Source organism: Delphinapterus leucas, chromosome 3 (genome assembly GCF_059928025.1).
Source record: "Delphinapterus leucas isolate spDelLeu-1000000601 "Yukka" chromosome 3, BTC_Dleu_Yukka2, whole genome shotgun sequence".
NCBI lineage: Eukaryota > Metazoa > Chordata > Mammalia > Artiodactyla > Monodontidae > Delphinapterus > Delphinapterus leucas.
The window spans coordinates 89,204,212-89,212,104 of record NC_143131.1 but is presented as its reverse complement, the minus strand read 5'-3'; the positions used below and the strand labels follow the sequence as shown (position 1 = coordinate 89,212,104).

General features: G+C 42.9%; 1 pseudogene; it reads left to right on the top strand.

Moving 5' to 3' along the window:
- Positions 1-1,035: 1,035 nt before the first annotated feature.
- LOC111187928 (PR domain zinc finger protein 14 pseudogene) overlaps positions 1,036-7,893 on the top strand; it is a 51,794-nt pseudogene continuing 44,936 nt past the window's right edge.

Here is a 7,893-nt window from a genome sequence, read left to right as displayed (position 1 = left end):
TAGGGTTTCTGATTCCTTAGGATGGAAGGGCTCCAAAATGTGTATTTCTAACAAACTCCCAGGTGGTAATAATTTTTTCATTTGTGGACCACACTTTGAGAAGCAGTGGCTTAGATGTCACCAGCAGAGCATCTCTGAGGAACAGGAGAAGTGCTGCATAAGAGAATCAGCTTTGCATATGTCTTATGCCTAGAGGACATCAACAGACCTAACTGTACCAGCCAGTTTCCCCTAGTCTCTTCTACCCCAGCCCAGCCCTGGCGTGGTTGGGAACAGCAGCTGGTGAGAAGAAGAGGAAGAGCTATGAAACAGTAAAGCAGGCAACCACACTGCTCCCAACTCCAGGCTTCAAAGACTGGGTCAGATCTGAGCAGGAGTGGGGGGTAAGCCCTAAACTGGACATGTATTTGGAATTTTGACTAAACTGGGGTGGATTAGACTGGGACAGAGTTATTAGATTTTTAGTGCCCAAACAAAGGGACTAATAATATTTCCCATAGTGGAAAATCTATGGGGTCTGTTTCAAATTTTGTACACAGATGGAAAAAGAACTGGTTTGAAAAGAATGGATACAAGAATAAAGTTGATTGAGCCCAGCTTGTTTAATCAGCCAATTACACATTTCTCAAGAATGGTATTTTTCAAATTCCTAGCAAGTCCAGAGAAGTACAGCCAGGACAACAGGGCCCTAGAAACCTCACCAGAGAAGCACCCATGCAAGAAAATAGGGAGCTTCAGCATGGAGAAGATTGAGGAGACATAATGACACACTTAAAGTACTAAAGGGCCACCTTGTCAAGGAAGGATTTGCCTTCTATGTGGCGGCAGGGGCCACAGTTAGTTTAAGTTAGTGGAAGTTAAGGGAGGAGTCTGCTTAGGCTCCATATAAGGAAGATACAACAACTAAAGCCATGTTATTGACACCAAGGGATGGCCACTTGCCTGGAATGTTGAAGAGAGTTTTCCACACGGTGGAGGGGAGGTTTTGGATACTCCCTAAGCACATCAGCTCTACAGCAACATTTCATAGCCGGCATGGCGAAAGGTGGGTTCTCCAGGCTGGGGCCATCAGGACTGGCCTGGCTCCCCGCCCCTGCTTTCCTCTGTGTATGTCAGCCGAGACCACCAGCCTGTACTGCAGCTCAGCCCCCCCGGGCTCCAGGACTACTGCTGAGGCAACCGGAGGGCAATGCAGGGTTCTGGTGAGGGCAATTGCACACTCATGGTTTTTGGTTAGTTGAAATTTGGTAAATTGGCCTATGCAATCAGGCCTTTCTACAATAAAGCTACAAACAACTCAGGATGACTGGAACCCGCCTGGTACCCAAGACTCTTTCTTTCTCTTGACGGTGCCTTCTCTGCTGTCCTCGGTCACGCACCACAGCAAGAGCACTGTTGGAGCGACTGACCAGGGGCTCGTGATGAGAAACCAGGGAAGTCAGAGACAGGGTGAGATACGTGGAGTGTCAAAACACAGACAGGGGGCTTCCCTGGTGGCGCAGTGGTTGAGAGTCCGCCTGCTGATGCAGGGGACACGGGTTCGTGCCCTGGTCCGGGAAGATCCCACATGCCGCGGAGCGGCTGGGCCCGTGAGCCGTGGCCGCTGAGCCTGCGCGTCCGGATCCTGTGCTCTGAAACGGGAGAGGCCACAACAGTGAGAGGCCCGCGTACCGCAAAAACAAACAAACAAACAAAACAAAAACACACAGACAGAGCCACTAGAAAGATGATGAGCATTTACAACGATGGAGGTGGAAGGAGGAGAAGGGTAATATGATACTGTGCCTGACTGTAAAATGCGGAAGTTTGTTTGTTAGGCCTTGTTTGTTCAATCACGGACAAGAATGGTGATTAGTCATGCTAATCAAAATTTTGAGCAGACAGAAAGGTGTTGTGTCTCTAGCCCAAATGTTGACCTAATCGTATAATAATCTGGGATCAATAAATTCTTAATCCTCAGCCTCAAATAGCTTCCAAATGTCCACAGGGGGGCAGAAAAATATTAGTGGGGTCAGGTGACCACAAGAAAGTGATTGTGACAGCTGCAGGCCTTAGCATTTACTTTGTGAAACAATGGCTTTTAGACAATGTCTTTCCAATTTGTTTTCAACGTTGCAGCCAGAGTGCTCTTTCAAAACACAAATCTGATCATGTCACCAACCTGCTTAAAACCCTTGAATGGCGTCCCACTGTTCTCGGAATAAAGACTAAACCCTTAACTAGGAGCTGCACAGCCAGGCCCCTGTGAGGGTTGAGCTTGGGGGCGGGATCGACCTTTGCGCATGCTCTTCTCTGGGTATCGGCTGCTTTCCCCCGACCCCTTCCTTGGTTAGCTTTAACTCAATCTGGTTCTCAGCTCAAATAGCCCTTTCTCAGGGAAGCCTTTCCGTGTCCCTGCACCCCGCTTCCACCTTGAGTCCTTTGTTCTTTGCTTTTTAGAGGGCTCCATTCTTTTCTTTTAAAGCACTTATCTCAGTTTGTAATTACACATTCATCAGTGCCAGTATTGTTTACTGCTCTCCCCCTCTCCCCACTATCCTCTCAGCCCCAGGAATGAGAAAGGTCTTTTTTGTTCACCTTCTTGTCCTGGAGCCTAACATTGTGCCTGGCCCATGGGAGGCCCTCAATGCCTTTTTTGTTGAATGGGTGAAAGGACTGCTTAAATTGTGCTTTCCCTCTGAAATTTTGAAATCTCTAAAGAGAGGAAAGTGTTAACCAGACATCAGAACAAAATTCTTAGTGATGTTTCCTCTGCCTCCATGCAGTGATTTATTTTAAAATGCAGAAGCCTATGAGCTCTAATCTTCCGTCATATTATATAGAAATCAGTTCATCATAATAACCCTCTAACTCTACCTGGTATTCTCATTTATTCCCTATTTTCTCTGGAATGAGTTTAAGTAGTCCTTCTTAGGATTCATCTTCTTTTGGGAACTGTTATAGAGAACATCGTATTTTAGGTTAATACAGTTGGGATTTTATTTAAAGGTACCCTAAGTTACAGACATTGACAGGTAAATGTTTATGAAAAGAAAATATATATGCACTCTGTATGTGTGTATGTCTATCAATCCATCTAAAAATATGTGTTTTCATGACTTGAAATAGAAAAGATTGGATTTAGGCAAGGAAATCATTACAGTGTCAAAGTTTCCACCTCCAGATTCTTACCCTCTCCAGCTAAATTCTGCAGGATTTGGTAGAATAAGCGGACAGTCGTGATTTCCTGATGACTGACTGAAGGACATGTACTTCCCCTCCTAATGAAATCCTTAAATAGTGAGTCATAATGCCAGAGGCACTGTTCTCCGAGACTCCATCTCTGCCTATTTCTAATTCCAAATTCTGAAAAGAGAACAAGTCTAGATCCAGCCCTTTAGATCTCTGTGTGGGACTGAAGTATACATTTCCTTTGCAACTTCTTGCTCTCTTTCCTGTATCTTCTGCAGTGAACTGACAGCCACTGGGCAGGAGTGGTCAACTTTAGTGACTGTGATGACAACAGAGAATAAAGAACCCACTGTCACTTGCTGACCGTGCCATGGTGGTCAATGTCTCTTTCAGAAAGCCACAAAAATGGACATTTAATCATTTATTGAGTCATGGTAGAGCCTAAGCCAAATAATCTAGGCAAACAGCTTCCACTATGACTATTACAAATGGCAAACTCTTACAAAACCTGGTTATTTCCTTCAACAGTATCTGGCTGATACTTCTGGCCCTCAGAAAAGATATTTTCTTGAGGTATGTGGAAAGAGGAAACAACTCTTCCTTTTATTCTGCAATACCCTCTAGCTATTGTTCTATTTGTCACCATATTTTCACAGCCAGATTTCTTGAATGGGTCTATAAGCCCTGTCTCCTTTTCTTCACCACCTAGTTTTTCCTGAACTCCTTGTTTGTCTTCCCACGAAATGACTAAATCTTTTCTCACAAAGATGCTAGAAACCTACTCCAATAACTTTTTAATATTAGTTTCCCAACTTGATATTGAGTTGGCTATTCCCGTTCTTCCTGTTCTTTCTAAAACGTCTAGTTTCATTGACCCTGACTTGACCCCGAGGCTTCAGGGACAGATCTCTGAAGAGATTCTCTTCCTTTTCATGAGACAGTTTTCTGGATTTTAGCTGCCTGTGCCAGACACCAGCAAACTCCAGGGCCCAGCTTTGTCTTGGTTTCCTTTTTACTTTTCTGTCAGAGTTCTCATTCATGTTCACATTTTCAACTATTTCCTTTTTCAAGTGAGTCCCAAATTTTCTTCCGTAGCCCTTAATTCTTTTCCAGAATTTCAACCTCACAACTTGCTTGTCTGGTTGAATATCTCACGTCACTGACTATCTTGCTAACACTTTCACATCTCCATGTCCCCTGTTTCCCCTTCCTATCCCTCCAAGTCAATATCTGCCACTCCCTGAGACTTGAAAGCTCACATTTGTCTTTGACTCCTTCTCATACAGTTTCTGTATCTAGTCAGTGATTAAAGTCTTCTCTATATGCCTCTAATGTCTGTCCTGTTTCCCATGGCCACTGCCATTACTAAGGTCCAGGATCTTTCACATCATGTCTAGATTTTGACAATATACTTCTAAGTGGTTTCCCAATAATGCCTTCCCCTCTCCAATCCATGCTGCCTCCTGCTCTCAGAAGAATCATTTTACCACTTAAAGCATCATTGTCTATAAGAAAAATTCCAAATATCCAGGTGTGGCAGGAAAACACCTTGAAATATTAGTTAATAGGAGCTCTCCCCATCTATTTTTCCCTACCCCATTCCACAAAGGCAGCCCAGCTTTTTGGCTGTCTTTTCCTTGGAGGGAAATTTGTATTAACTGATACCTTGCAAGGCACATTCTTAAAACCTGAGTTCCCTGAAGACTTTGAAGGTAGCCACAGGAGAGAGAGAGAGTGATTACTTAAGACTGAGAAAAGGGCGTAAAGTTTGCTTAGATAGAGAACTGAGTGTGTCCTTTGTGGCAATGTCCCCCGCAAAAGGCACAACTTCACAAACATTGGCTTTAGGTTCTACCCAGGGGGTGAGACCATGTTCAAAGCCTTAGCAAAGATTTCTATATGTCACTGTGTCTCAAAACAGCAGAGTCACAAAACTTTAAGGGGCCATTATGGGCTCAGTAAATAAGAATGGTCATCACCTTCAGACTGGAATATGGTCAGCATCTTCAGATTGGAATAGACAGTTAGCAGCCTGATCCCTTTTTTTCTGGGATCCAGGTAAGCTCCCCGATTCTGTGTGATCCTGGAATGGGGAACAGCAAAATAATGACTGAAATGACTGGGCGGCCCCCTCCAGTTTCTGGTTATTTGGTTAGAGGTCATCTGCAAGTTGCATGGAACATCTCATTGGCCATCCTCTGAGCAGTGCTCTGCTGGGATCTCCAGAAAGATACACACTCAGTTCCAGAAAACACACCTTTTTAACTTAGCAAGAGCATTCCCCATTGGGTTTCTTCATCCAAAGCTCCTAAGGCACATCTCAGTTGGGACACTCTTCCAGTGATACCATAGGTGAGTGCATCCTAAGGCCAAAAGATGACCCTGTCATTTTCTTTACACTTCACTCCAAAAAATAACTCCACCCACGTAGCACCTCCGCATGTAGCTTGGTAAATATTATCATCACACATTGATCCTGACTATTTAGCTCATGTGTGGGTGCTTTGAATAAGTCCTAGATGATATGCATCTTGAGGACTGGAATTGTGTCTTTTGCACCTTTCCTACCTCTAGCTCTCATTACACCTCTGTACTTAAGTGCTCAGCAGAAAACGTTTGAGCTGAAGTGAATGGAACTGAATCCTTGAATTGGCAGTGACGCACCTCCATGGCTCTGTGTAGCTCTGATGCAGACGGACATCTCAGGGCCCTCTTAGTTCCAGAAGTCTGTACCCTCCACTTCTCCCTAGAAGCACAGAGAATGTTGATAGCCTCAAAGGGTTCAGAAAGCAGCAGGAGCAGAAGCCTTGCAGCCAACCACATATATATATATTTTTATCCTTAGTGGGCACTATTGATTGTTGGGCCTGACATGAAACGTAGGTTTTAAGGCAGTTCCCTGCTAGCTTTAGTTCATTTTCATTTGTACCAAATGAAAGCTTTCCAAGAATGTCCATTTATAATCTAGAAAGATTTATTAGGTATGTATGTGTTACTGTCCGAAAAATTAAATTCCAAAGAAAATCATTCGTTATGTAATATGGGAAAAGAATGACTCTAAAGACAAAAGTCAACTGTATTTGAACGAATTACCCATTTAGGTTGGGCTTTGTCCCCCTATTCTTCATTAAGGATTAATCAATTTCTTAGAAGGAAAACTTACTATGCAGTGACTCCATATCAGTATTTAATGTAATAGTGCCTGGAGCACCGGATTGACTTTCTTATTGTGAAAATGAGAAAGGAAATTCAGACTGTGTCCTATTTTCTAATGGTGGGACCCTCAGATAAATTACAATTTTGTTGCTCTTTACACCGTAGGAGTGATAATAATCAGGTTCTTTGTGTTCATTGATATGTTCTTGCTAGTTTCACTTTGTCAGACTTAACTGCAGTGTTTAATGTTATTGATCAGTCTGAAAAGTGCTACGATGCCCCAACACTCCTATGGTTATATGGTTGGCTCTACCTTGTCAAAACATGAGGCTTATTTGTCTTCTCTATTGGATTCCTAAGATATCTACTGGTTCCCTACATTGTCTGAAGGTGGTCCCCTAATGTACTAATATTCATAGCATAGTAGCAAAATTCCCAACAGATTTTTGCTTTCATTCTTATATCTACTACATTCAGGAAAAGCTTAATATATTCCCGGCAATTGACAATCCTCTTGTTATTTCTCTGCGGCCCGCATATCTGTCTCTCAGTGTAAGTAAGATATGGTGATTCTGCTGCTGCCTAGATATTGACTCTGAGAACATCAAGTTTGTCTAACACAAAAGACAGGACATTTGGTAAATAAGAACAGGAAAGGTAGCAGGCACTACCCAAAATGTATACAGGTATATAGTTCAGGCCAGGGCCTTATTGTATTGTTTGGGGGGTCAGGCAGCAGGAGTGGGGTCCTGCCTTTGTTGCTATTGGTTTTCCTTCTGGGATGCCTGACAGCACAGACATGAGAAAGCTGCTCTTATCAGGCAGTCAGACCTGAAGTGTCCTCATTTTGTCCTTGAGTCTGGTTATAAATGATTCTAGAAAAGCTCCATGAAATAAAAGTTCCCAAGATTATCCCCTGCAAGAGCATCCCCTTAAAGTGCTCCCTAAGAGCATCTTCTCTAGTGCTCATTGCTGGACTCTCTCATTAGCAGATTTGCACAAGTGAGTAAGACTTCTCCATGGACTTGAATGTGGTTGGAACAAATAAAATTAAGTACATAGAAAAGTACCTTGGTGACAAACCAATCAGATCATCAAGTGCCTTTAGAGAATCCATTTCTGAAAAAGCAATTCAGCCCCGAATTTTAATAGATATATTAAAGCCAAATACAGTTCTCGTTCTTACAGCTTTCACCCCTGGCCTTTCCTGTTGCTTTAAGACCACTATATTTTGGACCATATATTACTGTTGCCATCCAAATAAATCAGGACCAAGAAATTATCTCTTCATTGCAGGACAGCTCACCACAAATACCTACATGATACCCTCACCCCTCATCTGTAGACCACTCTCTTTCCCAGATTTCTGTGGTGAGCGGGTTTGAAGTCAGCCGGTCAGCTGCAGAGTGGAGAACACTCATTAGTTATCCCTGTAGAAATAAACTTCTGATGATACATTGTTTATCCAAACAGAGCTTTACTTCCAACTGTGTAACAACTGGACATATATATATATATATATATACATAGTTGAATATATGTATTCCATATATGTGTGTGTGTGTG